This window comes from Apium graveolens, chromosome 4 (assembly GCF_009905375.1).
Source record: "Apium graveolens cultivar Ventura chromosome 4, ASM990537v1, whole genome shotgun sequence".
In the NCBI taxonomy this organism is placed as follows: domain Eukaryota; kingdom Viridiplantae; phylum Streptophyta; class Magnoliopsida; order Apiales; family Apiaceae; genus Apium; species Apium graveolens.
In genome coordinates, this window is record NC_133650.1 from 209422151 (window position 1) to 209430099 (window position 7949).

Consider the following 7949-nt stretch of genomic DNA (forward strand, 5'->3'; position numbering starts at 1 on the left):
AACCGCATTCTGAGCGTTGCTCCAACTGAAATTAGGATGATTGCGGTTGTTAGGATGATAGATGGATGGCACAGGTTGCTGCGATCGCTGGAAATTGCTCACGAACTGAGCCGATTCACTAGAGATTGCACATTGATCAGTCTCACGGGCACCAACACAAAGCTCACAGACACTAGTGATTTGATTAACTCCATAATTAGCCAAAGTGTCCACCTTCATTGTCAAAGCCTTAAGTTGGGCAGCGATAGTAGTTGCTGCGTCCAACTCCAGAATTCCTGCTACTTTTCCCTGAGTCAGTCTCTGGGAAGGATTCTGGTACTCATTAGCAACCATCAGTTCAATAAGTTCATAAGCTTCATTGTAGCTCTTAGCCCACAGGGCTCCTCCTGAAGCTGCATCAAGCATGGGTCTAGAAGTAGTACCCAATCCATTATAGAAGTAGTTGATAATCATCCAATCAGGCATGCCATGGCGTGGGCACTTCCTTAGCATCTCCTTATATCGATCCCAAGCCTCACAAAGAGATTCTCCAGTTTACTGTGTGAACTGGGTAACAACATTCTTGATTGCGGCAGTCTTCGCCATAGGGAAGAATTTAGTGAGAAACTTTTGAGCAAGATCTTCCGAAGTTGTGATAGACCCTGCTGGTAGAGAGTGTAACCAGCACTTAGCTTTATCCCTCATAGAGAATGGAAAGAGTCGTAGCTTGATAGCATCTTCAGTCACATCATTGAATTTGAAAGTGTCAAAGATCTCGATGAAATCCCTGATGTGCATGTTGGGGTCTTCAGTAGGAAAACCCCTAAACTGAACTGAGTTTTGTATCATCTGGATCGTGCTTGACTTGATCTCAAACGTGTTAGCCCTGATGGCTGGTCTGATGATGCTAGACTGAATGTCATTAATCTTAGGCTTAGAATAGTCCATCAAAGCCTTCGGATTTTCTGCTTGATCACCCATAGCTACTACAATTGGCTCTTCAACTTTCTCTTCTTCCTCCAACTTCTTTTCTTCCTTAGAAACTTCCCTACGAATTACCACAAGTTCTTCCTCAGCTTTATCCAGTGTTCTCTTACGAGTACGAGAATACGTATGCATACACCCTCGCTAGAGTACCTGAAACCAGACAAGGAACAAATAAGTAACAATGTCCGAGTAATTGAACTTTAACGACCATTGATGGAAAGCACATAAACTATAAATTAACACTGCAGTCCCCGGCAGCGACGCCAAAAACTTGTTAGTCGCTAAAAATGCGCTAATAATACACGCAAGTATACGAGTTCGCAAGTAGTATATAATCTTTTCTAGTTCGTTCCCACAGAGACTATATTGGTTAACTATCTAATTTATGCACCTAAGCAATAATGTATGGTTATTATCCAATGCTAAGACGAATAACAAAGTGAGATTGTGTATAACTAAGAATTACGCTAACAATTATAACTACGAGAATAAGATTAACTGAATTAATATATATGACAAACATAGGATTCTAACTTCATTCAATATTTCATTCAATAGCTTTATTATTCTTAACCTTAGCATGCAATGGTGATGACACTAATCAGATAACACGAAACTGATAAACACCAACTTTCGTTGCACCACCATTCTACCAGACGTCCATAAAAGAGATAGAAGCTGAATAGGCACCAATTATATTGAGACCCTATATTTCTATAGAATTTGACAACATAACGGTTTAAGAACAAGTTATCTATCTTGATTATGTAGGGCAAGTAAGATGGTTAAAATTACCTACGAATCATGCATGACACATACATGAACCTATACTAGCATGGAAAGTTCTAAATCCTTAAATTCACTTTCGCTTCATTAAGAATTAACACATTATCTTATAAGTTCGCGACGCTCATAAGACGAATACACACAACCAATACTAGGATATCATACAATCACCACATACTAAGGCATCAAACAATTTAACTAAAGAAATCCATAAATAAATTCGCTAGAACCCCACGATAACGATTAGCCCATAATCGGACTCATCATCAACGTGGGTTCTGATAAAAAAATGACATAGAAAATGTAGTCTTTATACGAATAAATAAAACCAAGTACAAACAAGAGTATAGGTTCAGCAAAACAAGAAACAAGCATCCAAATTATAACTCAAAACAAAGATTCAGAAGAATAAACTAAATCGTCTTCGCCTTTGTTGAATTGTGCTAAAGGTCTCTTGTCATCTTCTCCTTGTGCTCTGGTCCGTCTCTAACTTGTTATCTATTAAAAACGACCTAATATGAATATATATAGCAGCCCTCAACAATATGAAAGCCTTCCCTTTTAGAATTGTAGTAGAAACATGATTCTGAAATTCGGCCTCGGCGCGATCGCGCGCTATCACAGCGCGGGCGCGCCATCCTTATGGGAAAAACTCATATTTCTTCTTAAATCTTGCTGCTTTGAACCGGCTTTCTACGAGCTTTTATTCCAACACCACCTGGACACTAAATTAGCACCAAAACAATGCTAATTCATCTGATTACCTGAATAGTGCCTGAAATGCAAAAACACTAGAAAACACATTAAAACACATAACAACTTGAGTACAAATACACCAATTCAAAGCTTATTAGAGCATAATAAAGTGTCATAAATGCCACTCAACAGCGGGCGCGCTCTTTGTCTGACAAATAGTGTGTGGGTGCGCTCCTTTGGGCGCGGGCGCGCCTGCTTTCTTTAGAATTTCTGCAGCTTTCTTCTTTTTGCGTTCTGTCCTTCATACAAACTTCCATGACTCCTTCCCTGATCTCTTATGAACATCTAATCATTTAAAGCTCATTTCCACCTCTGACTAGTGCCCTGCAATGACTCAACACAAAATACATCAAAAACACCAAATATTTGAGTCCAAAACACCAACTTAAGCCGAAATGAAATGTTCCAAGTAGATATAAAATCCACTTATCAAGTAATCCTAAGGTAAGGAGGAAGTCTTTATAGAGTATTATAACTTGCTATTGTACCGTCTAGTTCGTGAAAGGTGTTCCTGTGGTTATAAGAGTCTAAGTCGGAAAGGGAAGGGTATTCATCCCCTAGTAATAATTATGTCAATAAGAGATGTATATGGAGAACAGATTTGAATGAGGGTACCTCATTTAAAAGTGTTCATCTTGGCCAGCCTAGCATGGTCGCGATCTGCCATTGAAATGCTTAGGAAGGAGGCTTGAAATGCAGAAACATGATGAAGATGGTGGAGCAACAGTGGGAGAGAGCGCCGGAAATTGCCTTAATGAAAGAGTAAAGAGAAATTTTTGAAGTGAGTAGTGAAATGAGGAATCCCACTCCCCTCCACTCTTTTATAACAACAAGAGGGAAGATGAATCGACAAAAAAGCCCATTAAGGCAAGGCCCAAATAAAAAAGCCCATAAAAAGACAGATCTAGAGCAATCTAGAACAATCTAGAAGGTTCGAGGACGGTCAAAAAGACTAAATATCAATCAGAATCTTGATCGATTAAAGGGAGAATTCTGGTCGAATTTTCAATCGACATGAGTGGTCAAAAAGACTAAAGATCAATCAGAGTCCTGGTCGATTAGGGGGAGAATTGGGGTCGAATTTTCACTCGACATTAGTGGTCAAAAAGTCTAAAGATTAATCAGAGTCCTGGTCGATTAGGGGGAGAATTCTGGTCAAATTTTCACTCGACATGAGTGGTCAAAAAGACTAAAGATCAATCAGAATCCTGATCGATTAAAGGGAGAATTCTGGTCAAATTTTCACTCGACATGAATGGTCAAAAAGATTAAAGATCAATTAAAGTCCTAACATAGAAAATGAGGAATCCTGGTCGAATTTTTATTCGATAAGGATGATAAAAAAGCCCAAAAGTCGACCAGAATCATGGTCGATTTAGTGCAGAATCCTAGTCGATTTAGGGCAGAACCCTGGTCGAAAATTCCTTTGACTAGGGTGTTAGAATGTCCCAAATGTCGACCAGAATCCTGGTCGAAAGAAACTAGAATCTTGGTAAAAAATGTATTCGATTAGAGTGTCAAAAGTGGCTATAAGTCTACAAGAATCCTGGTCAAAATCGATCAGGAATCCTGGTCGACTAGTGATGTATCCTAGTCAAAAAACCCTGAAAATTAAGGAAAAATCCCGAAAATTAAGGATAAATCCAGAAAATTAAGGATAAATCTTGAAAACTAAGGAAAAATCCTGAAAATTAAGGATAAATCCTGAAAATCAAGGAAAAATCCTGAAAATTAAGGGAAAATCTTGAAAATCACAGAAAGATTCTGAAAATTGAAAGAAAAATTCCAGGAAAATCCTAAAAATAGGAATAAGGTGAGAAAATAGGCATGGGAAATATAAATATTCCATAAAATATCCTAAAGCCTCAGATAAGGAAAATTATTGTAAATGTGTAGGTCACTCCACACTTTACGATAAAGACAATAACCGGAATAGGTATAAACTTTAAGTTCTACGAAATCTTTACCGGGTTTCGCAAAAGTTGGGGGGCTAATATTATGGGCCAGAAATTAGCCTAGAAGCAAAATTAATGTCGAATTAATTAAACCCGCTACGGTCCAGTAACAAAGCCCAATTAATGAGGCTTAAAGCATTGATTATTTATTAATTTCGTAATTAATAAATTGGGTGAAACAACAGCTCATTTAACATATCCAAGAGATGATAGAATTCTTCAATGAGTAGCCTCCAAGGCACCCAAACCAACAAGGAATCTGCTTCCTACGTATTAGGACTCCAAAGTCTATTCTAAAATGAAGACTTGTCCACCAAGTCTCCTAATCCTAATCTAATTCAAGACATCCCATATCTATATAAGGGGCATCACCCTACCCATTAGAACTACGTTTTTGACTTGATCCTTTGCACACGGAAAGGAAGATAGGCATATTTTGAAGGCAGATTTAGTCATAAAACCCGATAGCAATCAAACAGAATCTTGAAGCTCACGAACCCTGGCAGTAAATACACCCTAGTTTTTTTATATATAAAAAATGTTATTTCATATTAATTATTAATTTTAGACTAATTACATTTATTAAATGAAATAATTATGCTCCAAATAATTTTAGGGGTATTTTCTTAATTGTAAATAATTTTCAGATTTATTAAAAATTCAGAAAAATTAGAAAAATACCCAAAAATCTTGAAATTTCTTTAAAAGTATGTTTTTGGTGTAACGATTGTGAAATTACGCTTGTATTATATTATAATAAAGATGAATTCTGTGTTTTATTATGCTATTATGTATATTTGGTCATAAAACCCTAACTGATATGTGCTACGTGTGTCCTGTGTCGTCAGTGTATTTTTCGGATATTTATCGGGTATATTGTTTCGTGTTTAAAGCTTTCGTATTAAAAGTTATACGACCCGAACTTTGTTTTAATAGCTAATATTTCAAACAAAATAATTGACCTTATTTTTCCAAGTATGGCTTATACTATATCGTTATTCTAAACATCAAGATATTTTTAAAAAATTCTCGTTTCGCAAAAAATGACTTTTCCGGGCCCCTTCTAGTGTCAAAAGCTCCACAAAAATCACATTTTTATTTTTATAAAATATGGGACTTTTAAATAGTCTATTTCTTTGTATTTTTGAATTATTCACAATTTTGGGAAATTTTTGGCATATTTAATGTATATATTAAATATTTTAAAATTAGAAATTAATACTCAAAAATTATAAAATTAGGGGCCAATTAATTTTAATAGATGTATAATTAGAGCCTTAATTTTAATTAGGGGTATTACTTTTACTACTATAAATACCCTAATTTTTATTTAATTATTTATAATTAATAATTAAAAATCAGTAAAATCAGAAATTCTCTACAAATCGGGTCAGATTTTCCAGAAACAGGTCGAAGAATCAAGGCGTGATTATGATCGATTTTGAGCACCAAATTAGTTGATGTGAGTACTCAAATCAATCCTCTCGATCTATTCTTTCGATTTATGGTATGAATTTCATGTTTAGATTCATTATTTTTTAAATTTTATTTTTTTGGGTTTATGTTCAAATTAGGACATTTTGATTCTAGGGTTATTTGATTAATTTGATGATTGGAATAGCTTTGTATGATGATTTGCAGTCAATTTATGCTAGTTAATTAACAAACGATTCCTGGATAGTGAAGTTTAATTATTAGGGTTTATATGAATTTTTGATTTATATGTTTTTGAGTTTGAATATACAGTGTACAAGCTTTGACTTGAGGTATTAAAATCGAAGTTTCATGTACAAACGAAGAAAATCGATGTCTATCCGGAGTTTGGTTGAGTTTGATCGGAGAAGATGATTTAGGGGTTATTCAGGGAAGTTGTGGCCGGAATTAAGTTGCTGTGTAGATTTAGAACTGAATCTATGTCAAAAACGAACCAAATGGTTACATTTTTGGCCTGTAAAAGGGTCATCGGAATCCTGGTCGGTCGCCGAATTCTGGGAATTTTCCGGTCATGTTCTTCATGACCCGGATTTGACCTGTTTGACCTAATAATTTGACCCGTCTTTGATCCATTTTGTCAGAAGTTCAATTTCTAACAAATGTTTCTAGATTTTTAATTTTTGTTTTATTTTTATTAATTAAAAATCAATTTTATTTATTTAATAAATTGATTAATTAATTAATTTTATAAATAATTCTGAAATATTTTCTAAAAATCCGAGATTAATTATTTATTAATATTTAATTATTTAAAAATGATAAATTATTTTGATATTGATCAATTGATTTTCAATAAATCATAATAAATTTATTTTAATTCCAAAAATTATGAAAAAATCATTTTTAATACTGTTTTTTCCTAAATAATTATTTAAAAATATTTTTGAGGTTCAATATTTTAAATAATAATTATTCCTAATTATTGAGCAATAATTGCACCGTTTATCCAATTTAAACGATAGCCCTTCGACTCCGAAAAATGACCTGTTTTCATTAAAAATAGTTTTAAATCCTAATTCCTTTTGGAAGCGAGTCGTCTTTTGATACTTATTTACTTATATGCCCTATTACTTATAGAGACGAGTCCAATAGATTCCGAAAATTAAGAAACGAGCCAGATATTGATCGATAATGCGAATAGTGATCCGATTTCAATTCTAAAAATTATTTTTAAGTCTAAAATAACTATGTGACTTATGTGTTATGTGAATTATGTGGTTAATCGAGTCCTAAATGTTAATAATTATTATACGAGTCAATTGTAAGCGTATTGGTAGACGATAAGGGCTACATGAAGTCTGTTTGAGACGCGACTGAGATACGAACTGATTAAATGAGTATCTTTCTTTGATAGATACAAAGCCAACAATGCGGACCGAGCCAGTGTTGGAGAAGGGTGATATATTTGTGGTTGATCGCATAACAGAAAAGTTTTTCCACTAATCTAAACTCAGAATAATGGATTGTTTTCTCTTATTCAGATTCTCATCGTAGTTAAACACTGATAATTCCTGTTCACATACACTGATACACAATTATTAGTCATTTATTCATATTTCATTTAGATTCTTGATTTCTCTTGATTCACTGAATATTCTATTCATATTCTAATAGATTATACATATATACATATATCCTGATATATTTTGATGTTGAGATACATCAAAGCATACTGATTGTTCCGGTTGCTCTTCTGTGGACTGGATAGTAATGGTTAGGATCAAGTATACACATGATCCTATGGACTAGGAATTAACCAGATTCTTATTTTGGGCTGTTGAGCCTGGGTACTCGAATAGATCTATACATAAAGGTATAGATCTGCACTGTATCCTGACTGATCAGCAGGATATATGTGCAAACTTTTGTCCAGCCTAGTTTATTAATACTCGCCGATAGTGGCCTTTGTTCCTCTTTGCAAAAATACATAATTACCGATACAATCAGATTACCGGTTCATTTATCTTTTTCATAACACTATTTATATATTAT

The 7949-nt window shown here is 34.4% G+C and overlaps 1 non-coding gene across 1 annotated transcript; it reads left to right on the plus strand.

The window, feature by feature from the left end:
* Nucleotides 1–463: 463 nt before the first annotated feature.
* Nucleotides 464–570, plus strand: LOC141721934 (small nucleolar RNA R71). Its single transcript, XR_012574974.1, has one exon. It is a non-coding gene; the product is annotated as a small nucleolar RNA R71 (small nucleolar RNA).
* Nucleotides 571–7949: the final 7379 nt, after the last annotated feature.